This window comes from Gossypium arboreum, chromosome 4, assembly GCF_025698485.1.
Source record: "Gossypium arboreum isolate Shixiya-1 chromosome 4, ASM2569848v2, whole genome shotgun sequence".
Taxonomy (NCBI): Eukaryota; Viridiplantae; Streptophyta; class Magnoliopsida; order Malvales; family Malvaceae; genus Gossypium; species Gossypium arboreum.
The window spans coordinates 117,732,735-117,751,473 of record NC_069073.1 but is presented as its reverse complement, the minus strand read 5'-3'; the positions used below and the strand labels follow the sequence as shown (position 1 = coordinate 117,751,473).

At 39.7% G+C, this 18,739-nt stretch overlaps 1 long non-coding RNA gene across 1 annotated transcript; it reads left to right on the top strand.

The window, feature by feature from the left end:
* Positions 1–9,491: 9,491 nt before the first annotated feature.
* Positions 9,492–16,905, top strand: LOC128291496 (uncharacterized). The gene is made up of 3 exons (XR_008281300.1): positions 9,492–9,607; positions 10,525–10,673; positions 16,748–16,905. It is a non-coding gene; the product is annotated as an uncharacterized LOC128291496 (long non-coding RNA).
* The last annotated feature ends 1,834 nt before the right edge of the window (positions 16,906–18,739 follow it).

Genomic DNA, 18,739 nt, shown 5'->3' with positions numbered 1-18,739 from the left:
CTTTCTCAATCTCAAGAATAATTTCTCCAGGACTTGTATGTACTCCTTCTCTGTTAGAGACATAGCTATCATGTCATCAACATAGACCTCGATTTCTTTATGCATCAAGTCGTGAAAAAGGGTTACCATGGCTTTTTGATAAGTTGACCCTGCATTCTTCAGTCCAAACGGTATCACCTTGTAGCAGAACATGCCCCACATAGTTACAAATATGGTTTTCTCCATATCTTCAGGATGCATCTTAATCTGGTTATATCCCGAAAAACCATCTATGAATGAAAACAGTGAGTGTCCCGCCGTGTTGTCCACTAGGGTGTCGATATGAGGTAGTGGGAAATTGTCTTTTGGGCTGGCTTTATTCAAATCTCTGTAGTCCACTCACATTCGCACTTTTCCATCTTTCTTAGGGACAGGGACGATGTCAGTGTCCAACCCGGGCATATCTTGGTATGACCATGCGAAGATATCTTTGAATTCTTGAAGTAATTCAATGAGGTCTCGCTTCATCTCTGTGGTGATACATGTTCCGATCTTCACCTCTTGTCCTTCTCCTAAACTCACAATTTCGACTGATTCTTTATAAGGTAGGATTTGTTTCTCGTCTTGTTCTACCATTTTCAACAAATCATGAGATAGGTTACAGCCTTGGTCATCTTCAAAATCCTGAGAATCTGAGTATTTTACCACCTTCAGGAATCCAGCATCAAACTGCTTTCGAACTTCTTCCTTTATTTTTAGCAAGACGTCGGGCCTCGTTCTTCGGAGTTTTTGCTGAGCAGGCTTACACTCTTCTTTTATGGGGAATCGATGCACCACAATGTCAGTGTCCAACCCGGGCATATCTTGGTATGACCATGCGAAGACATCTTTGAATTCTTAAAGTAATTCAATAAGGTCTCGCTTCATCTCCGCTGTGATACATGTTCCGATCTTCACCTCTTGTCCTTCTCCTAAACTCACAATTTCGACTGATTCTTTGTAAGGTAGGATTTGTTTCTCGTCTTGTTCTACCATCTTCAATAAATCATGAGATAGGTTACAGCCTTGGTCATCTTCAAAATCCTGAGAATCATCTATATACACATTTTGCTCGAAAAGAAATTCTGAGTCGCTAGCAGTGTCATTCGTATCATTAATATCTGGGGACCTGTTATGAGGACGAAAGCAGATACAAAGAATCAAAAGAATTCGAAACATTTATTTATGTGATATGATTATGAATGACGAATGAAAGAATATTTAGAAGAATGTTTCAAGAATAAAAGAATTCGAAAGTAATCATTTGTATGGTTATGAATGGAATTGAAAGGACGAGATAACATTTGCTCAAAAATGATAATAACCGTGCATTTTATTAAAATGTCATTTTTAAACATCGGCCTATTTCATAAAAGATTCTTATTACTCCTAGGCCTAGAGCAATAAGTGTGTTTTGAACATTACTCTGAATCCGTTTTAAAAGCTACAGGAATCTCTTCCGCAGTCCAGTTGTCCAGAACACTTCCAGGCTTGCAGAGGCAAATGCTCGACAAATTCTCTCTTCCGGTCTCCTCTTCGCATATGACGTTGATGTCCAAGCTTTCCAGCCTTTCTTCTATAGCTCCCGTCATTGGTGTGTCTCTCCCGGACACAAATATTTTCGATATATGGGGGAATGTCATTAGTTCTCACTTGATTTTCTTCCCCGTTAATCGAGCTCTTCTTCTTTCTTGCTTCTTTTCCAGCTCCCTTCTCTTTTGTTTTGCATCCGGCTTAAATCCTAAATCGAAGCGGTCTCTCTTATCTTTCGGCATTGACGTTTTAACCCTTCCTTGCAGATGTCTCCCAAGTCCCCTTCCGGGTAGGGCCCCTCTTCTGATCGTCAGCTGGAGGCTTATCCTCGTGGTTTTGGACAATTTTGGCACCAGAATTTTGCTTCCCTCGGCGATGAACATCGCATTAACAAATTCCAAAGATCGAAATGAGCATTCGATTGCTTCGTCATCTGTCTCCAAATAGGGTACATTATTGCTCACAGTTGCAATAATATCCTCCTCAGCCTTGATCGTTATCAATCTCCCTTCCGATACTAGCTTCAATTTCTGATGCAACGAGGAAGACACTACCCCAGCCGAATGTATCCAGGGCCTTCCCAACAAGTAATTGTATGAGGGCTTGATGTTCATTACGAGAAAATCCACCTCATATGTGTTTGGCCCAATCTGATGAGGTACCTCGATTCTGCCCATCAAATGCTTTTACAATGTTCTGGCACTCCTTCATGTGAGAGCTGTCTATAGGTAATCTATTCAGCGTGGTCAAAGGCAGGACAATCAAAGCCGACCCATTGTCAATCAGTATGCCTAGCAGCGTGTACCCTTTACAGCGCGTGGTGATATGCAAAGCTTTAGTCGACCCCATGCCCCCGGGTGGTATCTCGTCGTCATTAAAGAATATATAATTGTCGGCACTTATGTTATTCACCAAACGGTCTAGCTTGTTAACGGAGATGTCATTGGCAACGTATGTCTCGTTTAAGACCTTATTAGCGCGCTACGATGAACTTCCGCGCTTAGAAGTAAGGCCAACACCGAAATACGGGCTGGTTGTTTACGTAGCTGTTCCACCACGCTGTATTCGCTATGCTTTAGGAATTTTAAAAACTCCTTGGCCTCCTCTTCGTTAACTGGCTCATTAATAGGTTTGGTTGCTTTTCCCTTCATTTCCTCAACCACCTGGGCTTTTCCTTTTGTGGGCTGCACCTCCTCATTTGCCGTATCGTAACGCCTCCCACTACGTGTATAGAAACCCTTGCCTTGGTCCCCTCTTGAAGCGTCAACAGGGCTCTCCTTTTCCAGCATCATCACACTGCAATCATAATTCCATGGGACCTTTTTGCTGTCTTTGTAAGGGAAAACTGCAGGTATTTGGATTATGACCCTTGGTGGCATTTGTACTCCGGCTTCATTATTTTTGGGTCTCGAAATAATCACTACGGGATGGTTACGCGTTCGATTTTGTGCCGTCGATTCTCCCTCCGATGCACATATATCTCCCTCAACGGGGTTTTCGTTCTCTTCATAGAATTCAATTTCTTTATTGTTCATCATGTTTTATACTAGGGCTCTGAACTCCACGCAATCTTGGATTTCATGCCCCACCTTGTCGTGAAACTCACAGTAGTTTCTCTCTTCTTTGGATTCTTCCCTCGAGTCCAACACAATCAATCCTCTCTTGGCCATCTCTTTCCATACCCGCCTCAACGGGGTCCTGACTTCTGCCACCTCATATTTGGTCTTCTTGTTCAAGCCTTCACTTATCCCATTCACTCCTTGGTCGGTATGATTGGGGAGTGGGTTTCCTGCTACATTGGGCGTGGCTGGGTCATCAAATCTCACAATCCCCACCTTAATGAGTCTTTCGACTACTTTCTTGAACGCAGTGTAATTCTCGATTGAGTGCCCGGTAATTCCCGCGTGGTATTCACATTAGGCGTTTGTGTCATACTATTTGGGATACGGGGGCTGCAGTGGCTCTGGGTAGAAAGGGGATACTACATGAGCATTGAACAGGTTCTGGTACAACTCCCTATATCTCATGGGTATAGAGGTGAATTGTGGCTTTTCTGTGTTCTTTCTCGAATTGGATTCTTGTCTTACAGAGCTTTGTTGATTGGTAGTCACCGTTTTGGGTTGATTCACGGTAATTGACTTGGACTGCCCCTTGTTGAATGTACTCGTGTTGTTCACTTCATTGTCCCTTTTCCTTGGGGCTGACTTTCTGGCACTCTCTCCCGACTCTATTTTGTCACTCCTCACAGCATTCTCAATCATGTCCCCCGTCATCACTATGTCGGAGAAGCTTTTTGTGGCGCTTCCTAACATATGGGTGATAAAAGGGGCTTTCAAGGTATTGATAAAGAGCATTGTCGTCTCCTTTTCTAGAAGTGGCGGCTGAACTTGTATGGCCACCTCTCTCCACCTTTGTAAATACTGTCTGAAGCTTTCATTTGACTTTTTTTCCATATTCTGGAGAGTGATTCTGTCAGGGGTCATGTCCGTCACATGATTGTATTGCTTCATAAAGGCCTGAGCCAGGTCCTTCCATGAGTTAATCTTGGCTCGGGTCAGTTGATTATACCACTTAGACGCTGCTCCAACAAGACTATCTTGAAAGCAGTGGATTAGTAGCTGGTCATTGTTAACATATCCCGTCATTCGCCTGCAGAACATGGTGATGTGGGCTTCAGGGCAACTTGTTCCATTGTATTTCTCGAATTCAGGCATTTTGAATTTAGGGGGGAGGACTAAAACTGGGACCAGACTCAGATCCTTGGCATCAATCCCTTGATGATGATCCGCGCTCTCCATGGCTTTGAATTTTTCCTCGAGCTATCTACAACATTCTTCTAATTGTTTTTGCGAATCCATTCTCACCTTTTCCTCTTCAGCAGCTTCATCCAAGTCGGGAACGGGCGGATAGTTCGGGTTGTTGACAAAGTTAGAGCCTGAGCCAGCTTGAAAGTTCATCGGAATTGAAGCTCCAGCCTAAACTTGCTGGGGTATGATTGTGACCGATGGTTTTTGTAGGTTAATCTCGGACTTCATCGATACATGCGTCGGAGTAAATCCGGGGGGTATTGAAGATCTTCATTCGTTTCCTCAACTTGGTCCATGGGGCCCTTTCCCTTATCCATTCCTCCCAACAGCAATTTGGATAACTGGGACATCATTTCTCTCTGGGACTCCATCATTTGCTCCTTCATCTCTCGTTGAATCTTGGCTAGCTGCTCTTCCATTTGAGACTGCATTTGTTCTTGCATGTCCTTTTGCATTTGCTCTAATTTCTCGAGTCTCTTATCCATTGATTTTTTTTCTTGTACCGTAGGAGTGCGTAGTTGGTTGGTTTTCGTTAGTTTCCAGGTTACTGAAATAATTTTTAATTAATTAATTAGAAAACTCTTATGGCCTTTAATGCATAATGATATGATGTAATGCAAATGCATGAATGTAAAGGAGGCATCAATTTTGATTCAATTGCCCTTAGAAAATTTCACTCGAAAATAAAATCTTTTACATAAAGTCGAATTACAAATAAAATTTCGCTCTAACACTTAAAGTCTTAACTTTTCTAAGCAACGAGGCCAGCTCTTGTCCGCGATCCGACTCCAACTCATACTTCACGCTCAGTATGTCCGCTTGAACCGCTAAAGTTTGTAAGTAGTCTGCTACCTCACGAATGTGGGTTATGGCTTCCCCCATAAGGTAATCTCTGTTTCTGACTTGGTCTTGTGCATGGTGAAGCTGCTCTTTCCAACGATCCTCGTTTGCCTCGAAAAACTGGATCCGCATCTGACAGTTCTGCAGTGATGCCTCTAACTCTCCTATTCTTCCTTTCATCTCTTCTATCTGGCTCAAGCTTGCCCTCAGCTCTATTGCGGTGTTGCGATTTCGGTACTGATGCAGAGACTTCTCGAGTTCTGCCACTCTAGCCCTTAGTTCACCTCGTTCATTTCTGCTCTTCGATAGACTCTTCTCCAAATCTTCGTTTCATGCCTGAGCTTCTCGAAATTTTCTTTCCCGCTGATCGGTATTGGCTTTTTTTTCTCGAATTTCATGGCGCCGTTGTTCGGAAGTCTTACCTAAACCCGCAGTCCTCATAGATAGGAGTAGCTTCTTGTAGTCTGTCTTCAAGCTGTTTAGGTCTTCTTCGGCCTTAGTTTTTCCTTTTCTCCATTTTTCAGCCTCTGACCTCTGAACATCAGCGTCTAACCTTAGATGTATCTTCTCTTCTTCTAACTGTTCGATCTTCTTCCTGAGCTCCGAACTCTTCTTCTCGAAATCTTGCCTTATAATTTCCAATTCTGATGGGGCGATTTGTAATTGTTCCCCGATAGGTCGATCATTCTCCAAACTTGGCCTAGGAATATTATCATTAATCCTCTTTCTAAATCACTCGCTATACTCGGGCGTTACTATGGAACCGACGGCTAACCTCTTCATCAAACAAGTTTGCTTCCAAATATCCGATAACTCCCGAACTCTCTTCTTATAATGAGCACCTTTAAATGAGAATTCACTCTGAGCAAGCCCATAGGTCGCGGGTACAAACTGCCTTGACTTATATTGCCTCAAGGCTAACGATGGAGTATACCCGTAGCTCCCAAATTCTAACAATGGCACCCAATCGAAGTTACCACATCGGTACATGATCTCGTCAGGAACCATCCAATAAGCTCTCCACTCGATGTCCCCCTCCTTGAGGTTCTGAAGAATGTCCATCCACTTCTCTTCTGAGATATCCTCTCTTCTCTGTATAGCTGCTTCTTCTTTCAATGGGAAATAACCCTCGGAGAAGACTCGATAGGAAACTTTGTCTACCTTCCAAAAGTGCCCGTGGAACCATGCCATCAATAATTGTACACATCCAATGAATCGCCCCTTGCCTGTCTTCCTACATGAGCTCAAAGATCTGAACATTTCTGCCAATATTGCTGGTACCGGTGTGATTCCCTTTTCAAGGCGATCAAACAAGTCAATGACCGCCTCGTTCACGTGCCTCAAAGCCTTAGGAAAGATCACTAATCCGTAGATGCTTAAGACAAATATATCAACCCTCTTTATTTCATCTGATGTGTCAAGATCAAATCTCGCAAATTCTCCTAAGGGATACATTTGCTATCTCCTTTTTGATGAATCCGAGTAATGACCTAAGGCTCGCTCATCCCAGAAATGCTCATCAGTTTCTTCACGAAAGTCTGACTACTAAAAACCCGAGCATAAGTCTTCCGGACCTGAATTTTGGGACACCTGAGCAAAGTAGTGTATTCCTCCATAGTAGGTACCAAATCCACTTTTTCAAAAGTGAAACACTTGTACGCAGAATTCCAAAACTGCACCAAGGCTCGAAACAAATTCTTATCCACTCTAATGTCTAGCAGGTAGGATACGTCACCATAATTTTGGTAAAACAATTGCTTGATTCCTTCATTCCAACTAGCCCAAATGTCTCTCAACTCTTGCAGCTCGTTTTGTACTACATTGACGCGAGTGAAATCTTGCAACTCCGATACATACCCTTCTGCCAAGCTATCCCCTCTCTCCAATTGCAGCCTCTCCGACCATGCACGAACGGCCGCATTATCCTCGACTTTACTAAGAAATTCATTCTCCATGTCAAATTTTCTAACTTAGTAATTGAATACGGATTAACGCCTCCTTTAGTATGCAATGTTATGCAAAGAAGACAAAACCAAACAAAACACCGGTTAGTGTCAAATAATAGCGATAGAATGCAAGCACATAAACGATAATTATGACGCGTATAGGGGTAAGTACTAAGGCTCGACGCGGCTTCATCCAAGGATGGTTTCAAAGGTTTACTATATGCGGTTTAGTTCTAGAGATAAGGTACCCGAACCAGCAGATTCCTCAATCCTCACCCATTATAGGCTCATATAGATCGAGTTCGGTTCAAGGGGATACATTTCCCTATAACCATACGGAGATGAAAATCTCTCGAAATCATAGGTACGGATGTACCCCAGAAGCAATCCACTATCCCATGCGGAGGTGAAACCTCACGAAAGCATAGTTTCTTACTCCAACTTAGAAGGTGTGACCACGGTGGTCATGCAATGAAATGCAGTGCTTTTTTACAAGACCTAGACTAAAACATTCACACAATCAAATGCAATCGAAAGATACATGATTTTTTTTTAAATGGATTTTCGATTTTCGACAAAAGGACAGTAAATAATTGATTTTTATGGCTCGACTCTCAAATTCCCCAGTGGAGTCGCCAAGCTGTCGAAACCATTCCTCGATTTAAAAATTTTAAAATTTTAAAAAAGGGGTAATCGACTTTTGAAAAACAAATGCATGGAGTCGCCACCGATTTTTTGTTTTGGTGTGATCGGATCACCTAAAAATTTGGTTATTTTAATAAAACATTTATGATTTACTAAAACAACAATTTTGGTTTACAAAAATTTTAGAAAACGGGCTCGGGAGTCGGTTACGCATGAGGAAAGATTAGCACCCTCACTACGCCCAAAATTGGTACCAAATCAATTAAATACTGTCTTTATGTCTAAAATTAAAAAATGTTTTTAAAATGTGGCTTTTTTTAATAAAAGTTGAATAACCCGAGTTAATCGTCAAAAATCTTCTTGTTTCGATGTCCAAAAATTTATAAGAAAATCACGAAAGGATGCTCAACTATTTAGTCCAACGAAAAATCGAAACCCAGCACAGTAGGGTACGATTCTTCGAATTCCCAAACATTGATCATTGCCTCACTTTGGAAAATAGGAGTGAAATCCCGGAGAGATATTTGATTATTTCGGTCAGACGGGAGATTGCAACCCAGCACAATAGGGCACTATTCCCCGAACTGCCCAAACATCAAACACTTCTTTCGTTTTAAAGGGTTTTAGAAAACGTGGATGAAACTTCAAAGGATCTTCGATTGCTTAGAATAAATGAAAAGCGCAACCCAACACGATAGGGCACGATTCTCAAATATCCAATCATCGAACATCCTTTGTTTTGAAAGGTTTTTAATAAGTATGGGTGAAAACCTAAAGGAATATTCGATTGTTTTTGAGCAAACGAGAAATCACAACCCAGCACGATAAAGTATGATTCTCGAATCATCAAACACCGAGTATTGCCTTTATTTGCGAAAAATCTTATTTCGAGGTAACAACATGTCATACCCGATAAGTTAGGGCACCACACCCCGTATCTCCAAAAATAAACATTTTTTTTTAAACTCACATTGTGATTAAAAGGAATATTCCATTATTTAGGTTAAATAAGAAAAATCGAAACCCAGTAAGTTAGGGTACGATTATCTCGAATTACCTAATACAGAATATTACTTTTATGAAAGAATTGTTTTAATATATTGAGTAAGAAAAATAACATGATTTATAGTAAAACATAAAAGCAAATTATAATATTAATATGAATAATGTAACGCCCCAATTTTCGAGAATCCTGTGACTGTTGGCATAGGTTTAATTATGTTAGTGGGCCTCTAGAAAGCCCAAGCTTAAGATAGAACCCGACAATTTTAGTTAATTTTTGTTCCATAAGAAAAAGGGGGTGAAATTATGAAATAGGACCTATGTGAAAATGTTTGAAAATGCTATAGGCTAAATTGAAGTGGCCAAATAAATAGGAGTGCAAAATAGGAGGATTTACATGACAAACCTCCCATTTTACATGAAGTGGCCAGCCATCATATTGTTGTAGACAAAATGTACACTTGATATCCATAATTTATGGTACAAATTGATACAAATTGATAATAGGTTAGGTAAATGTTTCATGATAATAGGTTAGGTAAATGTTTCATGATAATAGGTTAGGTAAATGTTCCATGATAATGGGTTAGGTAAATGTTTCATGATAATGTGGGTTAGGTAAATGTTTCATGATAAGAATTTCATGTCTTTTGTATTAAAGAATTAAATGGATGAAATATGAAGTTTTATTAAAAGAAAAAGGGTGAAAAGAACAAAGTTTTGTCCATCTTTGTTCATCATAGCTGAAAGTTAGAGAAGAGAAAGGAGAGGAGAAAGCTCTTGAGTATTCGGTCATTAGGAGGAGGAAAATTGAAGGTAAGTTCTTGGTATCTTGCTTCTATTTTGAGGTTCATGAGTTCTTCTTGATTCTACCTTAACTCTTGAAGTATATTTTGATTTTTAGTTGTGTTGTGAGCATTTAGTCATGAATTAAAATGAAGGAAATGGTTGTTGTTTCATGTTCTTTTGATGAAAAATGGAAGATAGGTGAAGTTGAGCCAAACAAATGAGCATGCATGTGCCTTAGATGTTAAAGGGAAAAATCAGCTAACATGTTGTGCTTTAAAATGATGAAATGGAGATTATACTTAAGTAAAATCATAGATATGTGATGATTGATTGGTGATATACATGTTTAAATAACAAGCATGTAGATAGGTGTATGAAAGAGTGATTTGGTAATAAATCTGCTTGGGACAGCAGCAGTAACGTGACTTTGGAAAATCACCAAAAATTGTGGGAGATGAATTAGAAGCTGGATAAATTATGTAATTAAATCTTAATGAGTCTAGTTTCAAATGAAATAAACTAGAACATATTTTGAATTCTGTACAATGAGAAATTTGATTCGTAATGAAGAGTGGTCAGATTAGTCAAACAGTGAAACATGGGAAACTTTGAGAAAATTCTGGTATTGATTGGCTAAACCAAAAATTATGAAAATTTTATGGAAAGAAGATATATGAGTCTATTTTCAGGGAAAATTAACGGCACTTGATTTGGAGTTTCGTAGCTCTAGTTATAAATGATTTAATGACTGTTGCTCAGGAAGACAGCTTGCAGTGAAATTATGATTATGTGGTAAACATTGACAAAAATTTGTTAATGAGTTGCTTATTGTTTTCTTATAAGCTTACAATGATCTGTAGGTGTGGTTGGCCGAATATTGTAAGGGGTTAATATGTAGTTTGTATTTGAATAGTTAGATTAACGTGTTAGTAATCCCATTGTAGGCGGTTTGTGTGCGGATCTCGTCAGCATATCGTCGCAAACAGGTGTGTAACTAACACCCTCTTTCTTAGTCTAGATCGGCAAAAGCCGAAAAGCCGAAATGCCGAAAACCGGTATTTTGTAGATTTGCGAGTGTGCGAATGCTCGTGAGGTAAATCGATTAATGTTTTTGGTAAGCTGCAATGTTTGGACGCAAAGTGCATGATTTCGTGCCTCGATATTTTTGGGCTTAATGGGCCAAAATTAGAATGATGGGCCAACAGCCCAATTCGGTAAGAACCCTCGCGTGATTCTGTTAGTACGTGAAAAGTAGGAATATGCATGAAAACCCTAAAAGCAGCTAAATTACTATAATACCCCTATGTATGGAAAATTATCATTATACCCCTAGGTGTAAAATTACCAAATACCCCTAGGGTTAAATTGACCTAAATGCATGTTTATCGTTGTTATTTATCGCATGCCATGTTGTTATTATCTGATGCATGGGATTGGGATATTGACGAGGAAGTATCGAAAGTGGCTTGTCCACGATCTTGGAGGCTTTGCCTCAATTTATCGTTAATCGAGCGTTAGAAGGTCAAGAATCTGTGGAGTGTTAATGGGTGGGTTGAGCTATTCCCCACATGGAGTATATGGCTGGTACGGTGGAGTGTAGTGGTTGGTGGGTTGAGTAGTCTCCCAAATGGGCTTGCATATGTTTACCGATGTTGCATGTATTTTGAAATGGGCCTATGGGCCATATCATTATCTGAATAAGGGGCTAAGGCCCGCTTTATTGTAATCTAAAAGGGCTCGCCCAAGACCACTATTACCCAAATGGGCTTGCATATGTTTACCGATGTTGCATGTATTTTGAAATGGGCCTATGGGCCATCATCATTATCTGAATAAGGGCTAAGGCCCGGTTTTATTGTAATCTGAAAAGGGCTCGCCCAAGACCACTTTATTACCCAAATGGGCTTGCATATGTTTACTTGATGTTGCATGTATTTTGAAATGGGCCTATGGGCCATATTATTATCTGAATAAGGGCTAAGGCCCGGTTTATTGTAATCTGAAAGGGCTCGCCCAATACCACTCATTACTGAATGGGCTTAGGCCCAATAGGCTTGAGTGACTTGGGCTTTGAATGGGTTTTCCTTACACATGAGTTTCCCCAAACTCACCCTTTTATTTTCATCCACGCAGAAATCCCCAACCATAGTGGGCTTGGAGTCGTGAGGGAATTCGAGTGGCCACCCGCTCGAAAGTTTGATTTTCTTCCGTGAACTGGACATCCTTTTAATTACGTTTGAGGTTTTGGGCTTTTAAATGTAATAAGGCCGCTTATTTATTTTTGATGATTTTTATATGTTTTATTAAGATAGATAATATTTATTTTAACTGTTGAAATTGGATAGCTTTAGGCGCTTTTCAAAAACAACAGTTGATTTCAAAATAACACGACAACAAGCAAAGCTTCCGCAATGAAAGTATTTTCCAAAATTAATCACTTTTCCTAAAAATGACTTAATCAAATCGGTTTCTAGAAATATCCATGACGTTAAGGTGTGGCAATGGCGAGATGCATGTCTAGGATTGGATCCGAAGGAGCTTGGTACTTAAGCGATTCGATGGACTCACCACCTCTTTTCGGTTTCCTACCGGTGCATGCCTTCCTTTCACTTTAACCCTTAATGAATTAATCTTTTGAACATCAAGTACGATTTTCGGACTTAGAATGGAAATTTTTTACGTTTTGATGTGGCATGCGGATCCGCCATAACTTCGGGCCGGGTTTGGGGTGCTACATTTAGTGGTATCGAGCTTAGATTACAACAACTCTACTGTGGAATGGGTTTACAAAAACAAAGATTTTTGAAAGCAAAATTTTATAAAGAATGCGAAAAACTTGATTTTCAAAATTTAGATCTTTAGAAGGTGGCATTCCGAATCTCCGGCTCAAGTCTGTAAGTATTCTGAATTTTTTTGAATATTTTCCTAAATTATCTATCTGTACTAAAATCCTGCTAGGATACTCTAGATAGAATGATACTGAAACCATAGGAAAATCTGATAAGAGACTGAAACTGTAGCTAGACTTCGATTCTGTGAAAACAAACTCTGAACTACTGTCTGATTCATAAAACATCTGTAATAAACACTGGAATATTAATTGATGCATAAAAATTTGTAATCAAGATAAATCGATATGAGTACGAGAGCTACTCGGGGAAGAGGCCGTGTCGAGGCCGAGGTAGTACTCAAGCTGGATCTTCGTCTTCTGAACACATACCCACTGAAGTAGCACGACCACCACCGACGGATGAGAATGGGCCGTATGATAGGGCCGCCGAGGATGATGCCCTGTCACAGGCAATGCTTCGTATTCTGGAAAGGGTTGCCGAGGCAAGTACGGGCAATGGAGTTTGGGGATCTATTTCTGAACGACTTCGGGCTAACGGAACAGAGATCTTTAAGGGCGTGTCTGGTATAGCCCCGAATGTGGCGGAATATTGGTTGGAGGCCACGAACGGATTATGGATGACTTACAATTTCTCGAGGAGATTGTGAGTGGGGTATCTGTACTAAGTCCTTTGGGTCACTTTCGGTTAGGGTAGACAAACCGTATAGGATGTACCCTTAGAAACTCAAGGTAGGATTTTCCTAGAGATCGATGGATTTACCGCTCGGAGAGTTTGATCTCATTTTAGGAATGGACCGGCTTGTTAAGCATAAAGCGACCACGGATTGTCTTTGCTAAACGAATGGTGTTAAGGACCACAAAGGATGAGGAGGTTATAGTGATAGGTGAGCGAAGGGAATTATTTGTTCAATGTGGTGTTGGCTTTAAGAGCCGAAAAGTAGATTCAGAAAGGTTGTGAGGTCTATTTGGCATTTGTAAGTCAGTGAGAAGAGGAGGGACTGACAGTGGATAAGGTTAGGACCGTAAAGGAGTTCCAAGATGTTTTTCCGGAGGAGCTTCTAGGATTGCCTCCGAACCGAGAAGTTGAGTTTGGAATAGATTTGTTGCCTGGAATGGCGCCCGTGTCCATCGCACCGTATAGGATGGCACCGAAGGAGTTAGTGGAGTTAAAGGTTCAAATTCAAGAGTTGTTGGATAGGGACTTTATTAGGCCAACCGTGTCTCCATGGGGAGCACCGGTGTTATTCGTGAAAAAGAAGGATGGTAATGCAGATGTGCATTGATTATCGCCAGATGAACAAACTGACGATTAAGAATAAGTATCCACTGCCAAGGATTGACGATCTGTTCGACTAGCTTAGAGGAGCTTCTGTATTTTCCAAGATTGACCTTCGATCTGGATATCATCAGTTAAGGGTCAAGGAGGCAGATATCCAAAAGACGACATTCAGGACTCGGTATGGTCATTACGAGTTTCTGGTTATGCCATTTGGACTGACGAATGCTCCTGTAGCGTTTATGGATCTGATGAATCGTGTGTTCCAAACATGTTTGGATCAGTTCATAGTCGTCTTTATTGACGATATCCTGGTATATTCTGAAACTGAAGTGAAACATGATGAGCATCTCCGTATAGTGCTGCGAGTGTTAAGGGAGAAGGAACTCTTTGTAAAGTTCAGCAAGTCTGAACTTTGGTTGAGGGAGGTAGCCTTCTTAGGACATGCGGTCTCTGCTGAGGGGATTAAGGTGGACCCTCGGAAAATTGAAGCGATTTTGGAGTAGAAGCCGCCTAGGTCAGTGTCAGAAATATGGAGTTTCCTAGGACTGGCAGGATACTATAGAAGGTTTGTGGAAGGTTTTTCTGTGATGGCAGCACCTCTGACAAAACACATAAGGAAAGGAGTACCGTTTGTATGGACTAAGAAACAGCAGGAAGCTTTTGAGAAGTTGAAGAAAGTTCTTTGAAGCACTTGTGTTAATTTAGCCGAGTCCGGGAATGATTTTATCGTATGCGATGACGCATCACACGTGGGTTTGGACCGCGTGTTAATGCAAGAGGGTAAGGTGGTTGCACATGCATCACGATAGCTTAAGCCTCATGAGGGAAACTATTTGACTCATGATTTAGAGTTGGCGGCATGATATTTGCACTTAAGATTTGGAGACATTTCTTGTACGGAGAAAGGTGTATTATATACACCGACCATAAGAGTCTTAAGTATTTGTTGACTCGAAGGAGCTGAACCTTAGGCAAAGGAGATGGATTGAGTTGCTTAGGGATTATGACTGCTCGATCGAGTATCACCCAAGCAAGGCTAATGTGGTAGCCGATGCTCTAAGTCGTAGTCAGATTCGATCCGAGAGCAATGTCTCGCTTCGTTTGAGTCTCAGATGATGATGGAAGTCTGTTGGTGAGTTGCAAGTGAGGCCAACCTGGTGGATCAGATTAAGGAAAATAGTTGAACGATGAGTCTTTGGTCGCTCGTTTTCAACAAGTTAAGAAAGGGGAAACTTCTAAGTTTGGGAGCCAGAAGAGACGATGCAACAGCAATACCCTCATCTGTTTGGATTAGGTAAATTTCGAGGACGAAATTTCTTTAAGGAGGGTAGAGTTGTAACGCCCAATTTTCGAGAATCTGTATGTTGGCATAGGTTTAATTATGTTAGTGGGCCTCTAGAAAGCCCAAGCTTAAGATAGAACCCGCAATTTTAGTTAATTTTTGTTCCATAAGAAAAAGGGGGTGAAATTATGAAATAGGACCTATGTGAAAATGTTTGAAAATGCTATAGGCTAAATTGAAGTGGCCAAATAAATAGGAGTGCAAAATAGGAGGATTTACATGACAAACCTCCCATTTTACATGAAGTGGCCAGCCATCATATTGTTGTAGACAAAATGTACACTTGATATCCATAATTTATGGTACAAATTGATACAAATTGATAATAGGTTAGGTAAATGTTTCATGATAATAGGTTAGGTAAATGTTTCATGATAATAGGTTAGGTAAATGTTCCATGATAATGGGTTAGGTAAATGTTTCATGATAATGTGGGTTAGGTAAATGTTTCATGATAAGAATTTCATGTCTTTTGTATTAAAGAATTAAATGGATGAAATATGAAGTTTTATTAAAAGAAAAAGGGGTGAAAAGAACAAAGTTTTGTCCATCTTTGTTCATCATAGCTGAAAGTTAGAGAAGAGAAAGGAGAGGAGAAAGCTCTTGAGTATTCGGTCATTAGGAGGAGGAAAATTGAAGGTAAGTTCTTGGTATCTTGCTTCTATTTTGAGGTTCATGAGTTCTTCTTGATTCTACCTTAACTCTTGAAGTATATTTTGATTTTTAGTTGTGTTGTGAGCATTTAGTCATGAATTAAAATGAAGGAAATGGTTGTTGTTTCATGTTCTTTTGATGAAAAATGGAAGATAGGTGAAGTTGAGCCAAACAAATGAGCATGCATGTGCCTTAGATGTTAAAGGAAAAATCAGCTAACATGTTGTGCTTTAAAATGATGAAATGGAGATTATACTTAAGTAAAATCATAGATATGTGATGATTGATTGGTGATATACATGTTTAAATAACAAGCATGTAGATAGGTGTATGAAAGAGTGATTTGGTAATAAATCTGCTTGGGACAGCAGCAGTAACGTGACTTTGGAAAATCACCAAAATTGTGGGAGATGAATTAGAAGCTGGATAAATTATGTAATTAAAGCTTAATGAGTCTAGTTTCAAATGAAATAAACTAGAACATATTTTGAATTCTGTACAATGAGAAATTTGATTCGTAATGAAGAGTGGTCAGATTAGTCAAACAGTGAAACATGGGAAACTTTGAGAAAATTCTGGTATTGATTGGCTAAACCAAAATTATGAAAATTTTATGGAAAGAAGATATATGAGTCTATTTTCAGGAAAATTAACGGCACTTGATTTGGAGTTTCGTAGCTCTAGTTATAAATGATTTAATGACTGTTGCTCAGGAAGACAGCTTGCAGTGAAATTATGATTATGTGGTAAACATTGACAAAAATTTGTTAATGAGTTGCTTATTGTTTTCTTATAAGCTTACAATGATCTGTAGGTGTGGTTGGCGAATATTGTAAGGGGTTAATATGTAGTTTGTATTTGAATAGTTAGATTAACGTGTTAGTAATCCCATTGTAGGCGGTTTGTGTGCGGATCTCACAATATATATCATAAGCAAATGTGTAACTAACACCCTCTTTCTTAGTCTAGATCGGCAAAAGCGAAAAGTCAAAATGCCGAAAACCGTATTTTGTAGATTTGCGAGTGTCTAATGCTCGTGAGGTAAATCGATTAATGTTTTTGGTAAGCTGCAATGTTTGGACTGCAAAGTGCATGATTTCTGTGCCCTCGATATTTTTGGGCCTAATGGGCCAAAATTGGAATGATGGGCCAACAGACCCAATTCGGTAAGAACCCTCGGTACGTGATTCTGTTAGTACGTGAAAAGTAGGAATATGCATGAAAAACCCTAAAAACAGCTAAATTACTATAATACCCCTATGTATGGAAAATTACTGTTATACCCCTAGGTGCAAAATTACCAAATACCCCTAGGGTTAAATTGACCTAAATGCATGTTTGATCGTTGTTATTTACTGCATGCCATGTTGTTATTATCTGATGCATGGGATTGGGATATTGACGGAGGAAGTATCGAAAGTGGCTTGTCCACGTCTTGGAGGCTTTGCCTCAATTCTATCGATAATCGAGCAAGCAAAGGTCAAGAATCGTGGAGTGTTAATGGGTGGGTTGAGCTATTCCCCACATGGAGTGTATGGCTGGTACGGGTGGAGTGTAGTGGTTGGTGGGTTGAGTAGTCTCCCAAATGGGCTTGCATATGTTTACCGATGTTGCATGTATTTTGAAATGGGCCTATGGGCCATCTTGTTATCTGAATAAGGGGCTAAGGCCCGCTTTATTGTAATCTAAAAGGGCTCGCCCAAGACCACTATTACCCAAATGGGCTTGCATATGTTTACTGATGTTGCATGTATTTTGAAATGGGCCTATGGGCCATCTTATTATCTGAATAAGGGCTAAGGCCCAGTTTATTATAATCTGAAAAGGGCTCGCCCAAGACCACTCATTACCCAAATGGGCTTGCATATGTTTATGATGTTGCATGTATTTTGAAATGGGCCTATGGGCCATCATCATTATCTGAATAAGGGCTAAGGCCCGCTTTATTGTAATCTGAAAGGGCTCGCCCAATACCACTTATTACTGAATGGGCTTAGGCCCAATAGGCTTGAGTGACTTGGGCTTTGAATGGGTTTTCCTTACACACCGAGTTTCCCCAAACTCACCCCTTTTATTTTCATCCACGCAGAAATCCCCAACCATAGTGGGCTTGGAGTCGTGAGGGAATTCGGAGTGGCCACCGCTCGAAAGTTTGATTTTCTTCCGTGAACTGGACATCCTTTTAATTACGTTTGAGGTTTTGGGCTTTTAAATGTAATAAGGCCGCTTATTTATTTTTGATGATTTTTATATGTTTTATTAAGATAGATAATATTTATTTTAACTGTTGAAATTGGATAGCTTTAGGCGCGCTTTCAAAAACAACAGTTGATTTCAAAATAACACGACAACAAGCAAAGCTTCCGCAATGAAAGTATTTTCCAAAATTAATCACTTTTCCTAAAATGACTTAATCAAATCGGTTTCCTAGAAATATCCATGACGTTAAGGTGTGGCAATGGCGAGATGCATGTCTAGGATTGGATCCGAAGGAGCTTGGTATATAGCGATCCGATGGACTCACCACCTCTTTTCCGGTTTCCTACCGGTGCATGACTTCCTTTCACTTTAACCCTTAATGAATTAATCTTTTGAACATCAAGTACGATTTTCGGACTTAGAATGGAAATTTTTTACGTTTTGATGTGGCATGCGGATCCGCCATAACTTCGGGCGGGTTTGGGGTGCTACAAATAATAACATAATAGGTGCGATAGTGTCAAAAACGATAATATGAGTAATTATAAAAGATGAAGTAATAGCAAGACCAAGAATATGTAAATATAAACAAATGCATGAGGAAAATGAAATGATCAAGACATAAGCAAATTAACGAATAAATGAAAATGAATAAAACATGGAACAACAAAATGGCAATGACAATGATAATAATAATAATAATAATAATAATAATATAATGTAGAAAATAATGATAATAATATATGAATAAAGAAAAAATAAAAATATACATACGTATACCAAAAACATATTTATAATAATAGTATTGAATATTAAAAGTATATATATAATAGA